Here is an 8044-nt window from a genome sequence, read left to right as displayed (position 1 = left end):
CTCTACTCCACTCCCTCTCCAATGTGCCCATCCCCAGCCTCCTCCATTGCCACAGCGAATCAGATCGCCAAATGGAGAATCAACACTTTATCTTTCACCTGGGCAGCCTACAGCTCGGAGGACTCAACATTGAGTTCTCCAATTTCAAATAACCTTCCCCCAACTCCCTCTCCAACCCCACCTCCTCTCTTCCATCCCACCTATCGACACTTCCTTCCAGCTCCCATCGACCAACCAGGTTGTACCCACCACCTGTGTTCACCTATCACTATCTATGAATGGCTTGGAAGAGAACCTTCAGGTGGTGCTGTTCCCAAGTATCTGTTGCCTTTATCCTTCTAGGTGGAAGTGGTTGTGGGTTTGGAAGGTACTGTCTGAGGATCTTTGGTGAATTTCTGCAGTGCATCTTGTAAATAGTACACACTGCTGCCACTGAGCATTGGTGGTGGGTTGAATGGATGTTTGTGGATGTGGTGCCAATCCGGTGGCTGCTTTGTCCTGGATGGTGTGAAGTTTCTTGAGTGTTATTGGAGCTGCACCTATCCAGGCAAGTGGAGAGTGTTCTTTCACTCTTGAGCATTGTATGTGGTAGATAGGCTATGGGAAATCAAGGCATGAGTTATTCGCTGCAGTTCCTAGCCTCTGAACTGTTCTGGTAGCCACTGCAATGAGTCTGGTCAAGTTTCTGGCCAATGGTAACTCTCAGGATGCTGTTAGTGGGGTATTCTGTGATGACAACACCATTGAAAGTCAAGGGTTGGTGGTTAGATTGTTTTGTATTGGAGTTGGTCATTGCTTGGCATTTGTGTGGAGCAGATGTTACTTTTCACTAGTCAGCCCCAGCCTGGATATTATCCAGATCTTGTTTCATTTGAACATGGACTGCTTCAATATTTGAAGAGTTACGAACGGTGCTGAACATGGTGCAATCATCGGCGGACATCCCCACTTCTGACCTTATGAGGAGGGAAGGTCATTGATGAAACCGCTGAAAATGGTTGGGACCAGGACACTACCCTGAAGAACTCCCACAAAGATGTCCTGGAGCTGAGATGACTAACTTCCAACAACCACAACCATCTTCCTATGTGTCAAATATGACTCCAATCAGTGGAGAGTTTACCTCCTGATCTCCATTCATTCCAATTTGGTGGGGCTCCTTGATGCCACAGTTGGTCAAATGATGTCAAGGGCAGTCACTCTCTCCTCCCCTCTGGAATTCAGCTCTTTTGTCCATGTTTGAACCAAGGCTGTGATGAGGTTAGGAGCTGGGGGCCCTGGCAGAACCCAAATGAGGCATCACTGAGCAGGTTATTGTTGATAAGGTGCTGCTTAGTAGCACTGCTGATGACCCCTTCCATCACTTTACTGATGATTGAGAGTAGACTGATGGGACGGTCATTGGCCAGATTGTACAGGACGCACCTGGGCAATTTTCCATATTGGAGGAGAAAGTGAGGACTGCAGATGCTGGAGATCAGAGCTGAAAATGTGTTGCTGGAAAAGTGCAGCAGGTCAGGCAGCATCCAAAGAGCAGGAGAATCGACGTTTCAGGCATAAGCCCTTCTTCAGGAATGAGGAAAGTGTGTCCAGCAGGCTAAGATAAAAGATAGGGAGGAGGGACGTGGGGGGGAGGGGCGTTGGAGATGCGATAGGTGGAAGGAGTTCAAGGTGAGGGTGATAGGCCGGAGTGGGTGGGGGCGGAGAGGTCGGGAAGAAGATTGCAGGTTAGGAAGGTGGTGCTGAGTTCGAGGGCATCTCCTCCACTTCCCACTACTCCGCCCTTGAGCCCCACCCCTCCAACCGCCACCAGGACAGAACCCCACTGGTTCTCACCTACCACCCCACCAACCTCCATATACAACATATCATCCGCCGTCATTTCCGCCACCTCCAAACGGACCCCACCACCAGGGATATATTTCTCTCCCCTCCCCTATCAGCATTCCGAAAAGACCACTCCCTCCGTAACTCCCTCGTCAGGTCCACACCCCCCATCAACCCAACCTCCACTCCCGGCACCTTCCCCTGCAACTGCAAAAAATGCAAAACTTGCGCCCACACCTCCCCCCTTACTTCCCTCCAAGGCCCCAAGGGATCCTTCCATATCCGCCACAAATTCACCTGCACCTCCACCTCCACACACATCGATTATTGCATCCGCTGCACCCAATGTGGACTCCTCTATATTGGGGAGACAGGCCGCCTACTAGCGGAACGTTTCAGAGAACACCTCTGGGGCACCCGGACCAACCAACCCAACCACCCCGTGGCTCAACACTTCAACTCCCCCTCCCACTCCACCAAGGACATGCAGGTCCTTGGACTCCTCCATCGCCAGACCATAGCAACACGACGGTTGGAGGAAGAGCGCCTCATCTTCCGCCTAGGAACCCTCTAACCACAAGGGATGAACTCAGATTTCTCCAGTTTCCTCATTTCCCCTCCCCCCACCTTGTCTCAGTCAAATCCCTCAAACTCAACACCACCTTCCTCACCTGCAATCTTCTTCCCAACCTCTCCGCCCCCACCCCACACCGGCTATCACCCTCACCTTGACCTCCTTCCACCTATCGCATCTCCAACGCCCCTCCCCCAAGTCCCTCCTCCCTACTTTTTATCTTAGCCTGCTGGACATACTTTCCTCATTCCTGAAGAAGGGCTTATGCCCGAAACGTTGATTCTCCTGCTCTTTGGATGCTGCCAATTTTCCATATTGTTGAGTAAATGCCAGTGTTGTAACTGTACTGGAAGAGTTTGGCGAGAGTAACGGCAAGTTCAGGAGCACAAGTCTTCAGTACAATTGCCGGAATGTTATCAGGGCTCATTGCCTTTGCAATATTCAGTGTCTCCACCCATTTCCTGATTCACTTGGAGTGAATCAACTTGGCTGAAGACCGGTATCGGTAATACTGGGGACCACTGGATAAGGCCAAGATGGAGCATCCACTTGGCACTTTGGGCTGAAGATTGCAGCGAACACTTCAGCTTTGCCTTTTGCCTTGATGTGCTGGGCTCTTCCATTATTGAGGATGAGCCCTTTTTCCTCCAGGGGCTTGTTTAATTGTCCACCAACATTCACGACTGGATGTGGCAGGACTGCAGAGCTTAGATCTGATCTGTTGGTTGTTGGGATTGCTTAGCTCCGTCTATCACTTGCTGCTGATGAGCACTGGGTGTACTTTGATCAAGGGGTGAATTCTCACAGCTGCAATTGTCTGTTTGTTTTGCTTGTAAGAAGAACTTGGTAGATGTGATTAAATTAACTAGGAGCAGAAACAGACTACTGGGTCACTTGGGCCTGATCTGCCCTTTCAACAATTTCACGGTTGATCTAATTCCTGTATATTCCAACCTATCCCCAATAACCTTTTACCTAATTGAAGATGCATGAATACAAAGAGTTCAACAGAATGTTCAGCATCAAACCCACAAGAACAACTTGAAAATTGATCTCAAACTATGGCTCCCTTTCTTATATGTCACGTCTCCTCAATGTCTACCCTCCGCAAGTCAAGAATGTGATGGAGGACTCTCCAATTTCTGAATGGTGTTAAAAATTCCCATCAGTGTAAATCACTCTCTCTGCTATGACTCAATGATCATCCATTCCATCAATCCCTCTGGAGTGTAGCCTCTGTGCTGAGCAGAGCTGAGAGCGTGCTGCCTACTCCAATATGGACTCTCCTTGTGGCTACTGTTTGCTCTTGTCCAATCAGGAAGTGTAAGTCTGCCAATGAAAACACAATGGTTGATGTTCCTACCAAACCACCAGGAAATGATCTTACAGCCATTAGACAGTTTATAAGATGACTATGCTTTAAACATTGTCCTTGAACCTAACATAGAATGAGGTGAGGTTGTGCTGAACTTTGCCTAGCATCAGCACCAAGAGACTGCAGTTTCACAGATCCAGGGAACCCAGTCAAAAGTCAGATATAATCTTTCCCACCTGGTCACTGACAGGAAGGCAGCTGTTCTTGTTGCTCGCAGAGTTCAAACTGTCCGGAAGAGTCAGGACAGGCTTTGGAGTAAAAAAGGCTCACAACAGGCCAGGCAGAGGAAAGGATTGTTTTTAGATCAATCACCTAACTGGGGAAAGGCCGCTAAAGGATGGAATCCATGTTCAAGGAAACAAGAAATAGAAGAGTGGAAGGCCTAAGAATCATCAAGGGAATTCTGATTTTTATGTTGAAAGGATTCTGTCACAGGAACTTTATTTCAAAGGACACTGGAGAGTCCACTTGGTAAAGCAGGGTGAAGAGATCCTGTTTGACTCAGGGAGAGTTTAAACTTTAATCTTAAGACTGTGGAGAGTGAGGTGTTATGTATAAACACAGAAGTGGGTTGTTGGCTGTGGTGGTAATTTCCTGGTGGTATTATCACTGGATTGTTAATCCAGAGAACCAGGTAATGTTCTGAGGGACTGGGTTCAAATCCTGCCCTGGCAAGTGGTTGAATTGGAATGCAATGAGAAAACAAAATCTGGCATAAAGAGTCTAATGAAAACCATGAATCTATTGTTGGAAAAACCCATCTCATTCACTTATGTCCTTTAGGGAAAGAAACTGCCATCCTTACCTGGTCTAGCTTACACGTGACTCCAGACCCACAGCAATGTCCTCTGGGCAATTAGGAGTGGGCATTAAATGCTGGCAGAGCCAGTGATGCCCTCATCCTTAAATGAATAAAAACAATAGGAAATTACTGCAGAATATTCTTTTTTACAATGTAATGAACGGAATATTTAGTCTATGTTGACCTTACCTTTTTTGTTACAGTAAGGGTCTTAAAATGTGAAAGGAGAAAGTGAAGACTGCAGATGCTGGAGATCAGAGCTGAAAATGTGTTGCTGGAAAAGCACAGCAGGTCAGGCAGCATCAAAGAGCAGGAGAATCGACGTTTCAGACATGAGCCCTTCTTCAGACATTCCTGAAGAAAGGTTTATGCCCGAAAGGTCGATTCTCCTGCTCTTTGGATGCTGCCTGACCTGCTGCGCTTTTCCAGCAACACATTTTCAGTTAAAATGTGAAAGCCTATCCTCCATTTTTAATTTGGTCGCTCAGTTGGAAACCCTGCGTTGGGTCTCTACAGGGTTTGTAACAATGACTGCTATTGTCTAAGTTTGTAGACCAAGTATGGTGATCTTAGTGAGATAGCAAAGTCTTGGCTACTGTGGAAATATACTGTAGTCTGAGCTTGAACCTTCAGTAGAGAAGGAATGCAAAGGAAAGATTATTACTAAAAAAAATTGTAAGTTTGGAAAGATAAGCTATTGCTTATTAAATGATACTTGATAAATATATTCTGATCCAAAAGGTACATCTGCCATTACTTGTCAGGAAAGTGACTGCTTCACTTGTCAATCAGGCAGCACCTTGGCATGGAAAGGACGCTAAGTGTGTTGTATAAAACTTCTCTCACATGCACACTCCCTGGTGGGATCCCATATAGATGGCAAAAACACTGGACGGTAAGGTTGCTAATGCAATTTATTTTTTTAATTGTTATAGTATGTATTTTAAGCAAGCATTTTGTGTTTAAAATAACGTTGTGGATATCAAATGTCAAGGTCTCTTTGTGTCATTTCAAGTTGTTGTAATATTTCAGAGAAGGAATGTTTATCTTCGACGTGGGCTTAATAATGTAAAGCAAAGTCCACCGAAGTTGGTGCCATCATCAAAGATTATACAGAGAGACTGGAGAAAATAACCTTATTGTCCACGACTTGAACTCTCACCAGGCACGGCTTCTTGTGTTCGGTTCTTAGATTAGATTAGATTCCCTACAGTATGGAAACAGGCTCTTTGGCCCAACAAGTCCACACCAGCCCTCCAAAGAGTAACCCACTCCCCAACCCTATATTTACCCCTGACTAATGCACCTAACACTATGGGCAATTGAGCATGGCCAATTCTCCTGACTTGCACATCTTTGGACAGTGGGAGGAAACTAGAACACCTGGAAGAAACCCACGCAGACACTGGGAGAATGTGCAAGCTCCACACAGACAGTCACCCAAGGCTGGAATCAAACCCTGGTCCCTGGCTCTTTGGGGCAACACTGCTAACCACTGAGCCACCGTGCCACCCCTTATAAAGAGTGGGCCAGGCATCTACTGCACAGTGAGCGCGGACATCAATAATAAACTCTTTTTCTGCTCATTCATGATTAGTGTGGTGCTGGAAAAACACAGCCAATCAGGCAGTATCTGACGAATAAGCGATTCAACATTTCAAGCATAAGCTCTTCATCAGGAAGCACCAGTAATGTGGAACTCCAGGCTATCAACAGGGGAGATGGTGGTGTAGTGGCATTATCACTGCATTAGTAATGTGGAACCCGAAGCTATCATTTAACATTCCTGATGAAGAGCTTTTGCTTGAAACATTGATTCTCCTGCTCTACAGTTGCTGCCTGAGCGGCTGTGCTTTTCCAGCACCACACCTTTTAACTCTGATCTCCAGCATCTGCAGTGCTCACTTTCTCCTGCTCATTCATGATCCCAGTGTCTCCTTTGAGGGCTAGGAGGGTTCCTGAGGCATTTATTTTAAGGGCAGTGGTGACTTGCATTGTAATGGTTATGTGCTAGGAGACTGACCAGGCAGCTCCTACGTAACCTTCCTCCTGGCCTCCATTCTGTGAGGCTTCTCCTTATGCCCAGTTAGCTGACTGGGGTGTGATTGGTCCATTGCCATAGTTTGCTCTTTAAGTCAGAGAGTTTCCATTGAAACATCTGACAATTACTACTGCACTTATTTTGTTGGAGAAACTCCCACTGAGCTATCTTACTGAGCTGATCAACACACTTTGAATTTGAATTCAGAACTTGTTCATATACTTCTTCCTAACTTCTCTGCACAATTTATGTATTGTTTCTTTAAATTGGCCAGCATTTGTGCATTTAAATTGAATTCAGTTGCTGCGCTCCGACCCTCATCTTAATGGTTAGCTCAGTTGGTTGGTATATAATGCAGAGTGATTGCAACTTAATTCCCACACTGCCTGAGGTTACTAGAAGAGACTCCTTCTCACCCCTTCCCCTCACGTGAGGCGTGATGACCCTCAGCTTAAACGTCCACCAGTTTTATTTCTTTCAAATGAGAGTGTAGGACTGCGGCAACTCCACTTTTCTCAAGAGGCTAGTGAAAGTTAACAATCATGAAAATATGACCTTTATTCATTCCCAGCTTCTGAATATCTCAGGGAATTTCACTTTAACCTCTCATTATTGAACCCTAAGAAGGTGGATGCTGGTAGAGCGATTTGATATGGTTTTCTAGGAAACTTCACAAAAGTCAGTCACGTTAACCTGGGACTGGTGTCGCACCTTGTGCAGGCTGGATAAAGAAGTCAATCCGCAAAGGCATGAGTGAACCATCTGTGTGTTTAGGACATTTTAAAAACTTCCATAGCCAAGATTAGAGTGGTGGTGGAAAAGCACAGCAGGCCAGGCAGCATCCAAGGAAAATCGATGTTTGGGGCAAAAGCAAGCTGGGCTATAAATCGCAAAATAACATTCCAGCACATTCTTATACAGTCACGGAGTCAACAGCATGGAATCAGACTCTTGACTCCAACCAGTCCATGCCAAACATCATCCCAAAGTAACCTAGTCCCTGCTCCTGGCCCATATCCCTCCAAACCTTTCCTACTCATGTACTTATCCAAATGCCTTTTAAACATTGCATTTGTACCCGTATCCAGCACTTCCTCAGGAAGTTTATTCCACATGTTGTTCTACCCTCTGTGTAAAAATATGTCTTTTTAAAAAAAATATCTCTTCTCTCACCTTAAAAACGGGTGTCTTAGTCTTGAAACCCCCATCCTGGGGAAATGACAACTACCATTAACTCTACCTGTACCCCTCAATATTTTAAAAATTTCGATCAGGTCGTCTCTCAATTTCCTACACTCCAGTGAAAGAAGTTCCAGCTGTCCAGCCTTTCTCTATAACTCAAAGCTTCTATACCCAGCAATGTTCTCTAAATCTCTTCTGAACCCTCTCCAAATTAAAAATATTTTTTCTCAAACTCGGTGACCA

This window comes from Hemiscyllium ocellatum, chromosome 28 (genome assembly GCF_020745735.1).
Source record: "Hemiscyllium ocellatum isolate sHemOce1 chromosome 28, sHemOce1.pat.X.cur, whole genome shotgun sequence".
Lineage (NCBI taxonomy): Eukaryota > Metazoa > Chordata > Chondrichthyes > Orectolobiformes > Hemiscylliidae > Hemiscyllium > Hemiscyllium ocellatum.
This window is presented reverse-complemented; position numbering follows the sequence as displayed.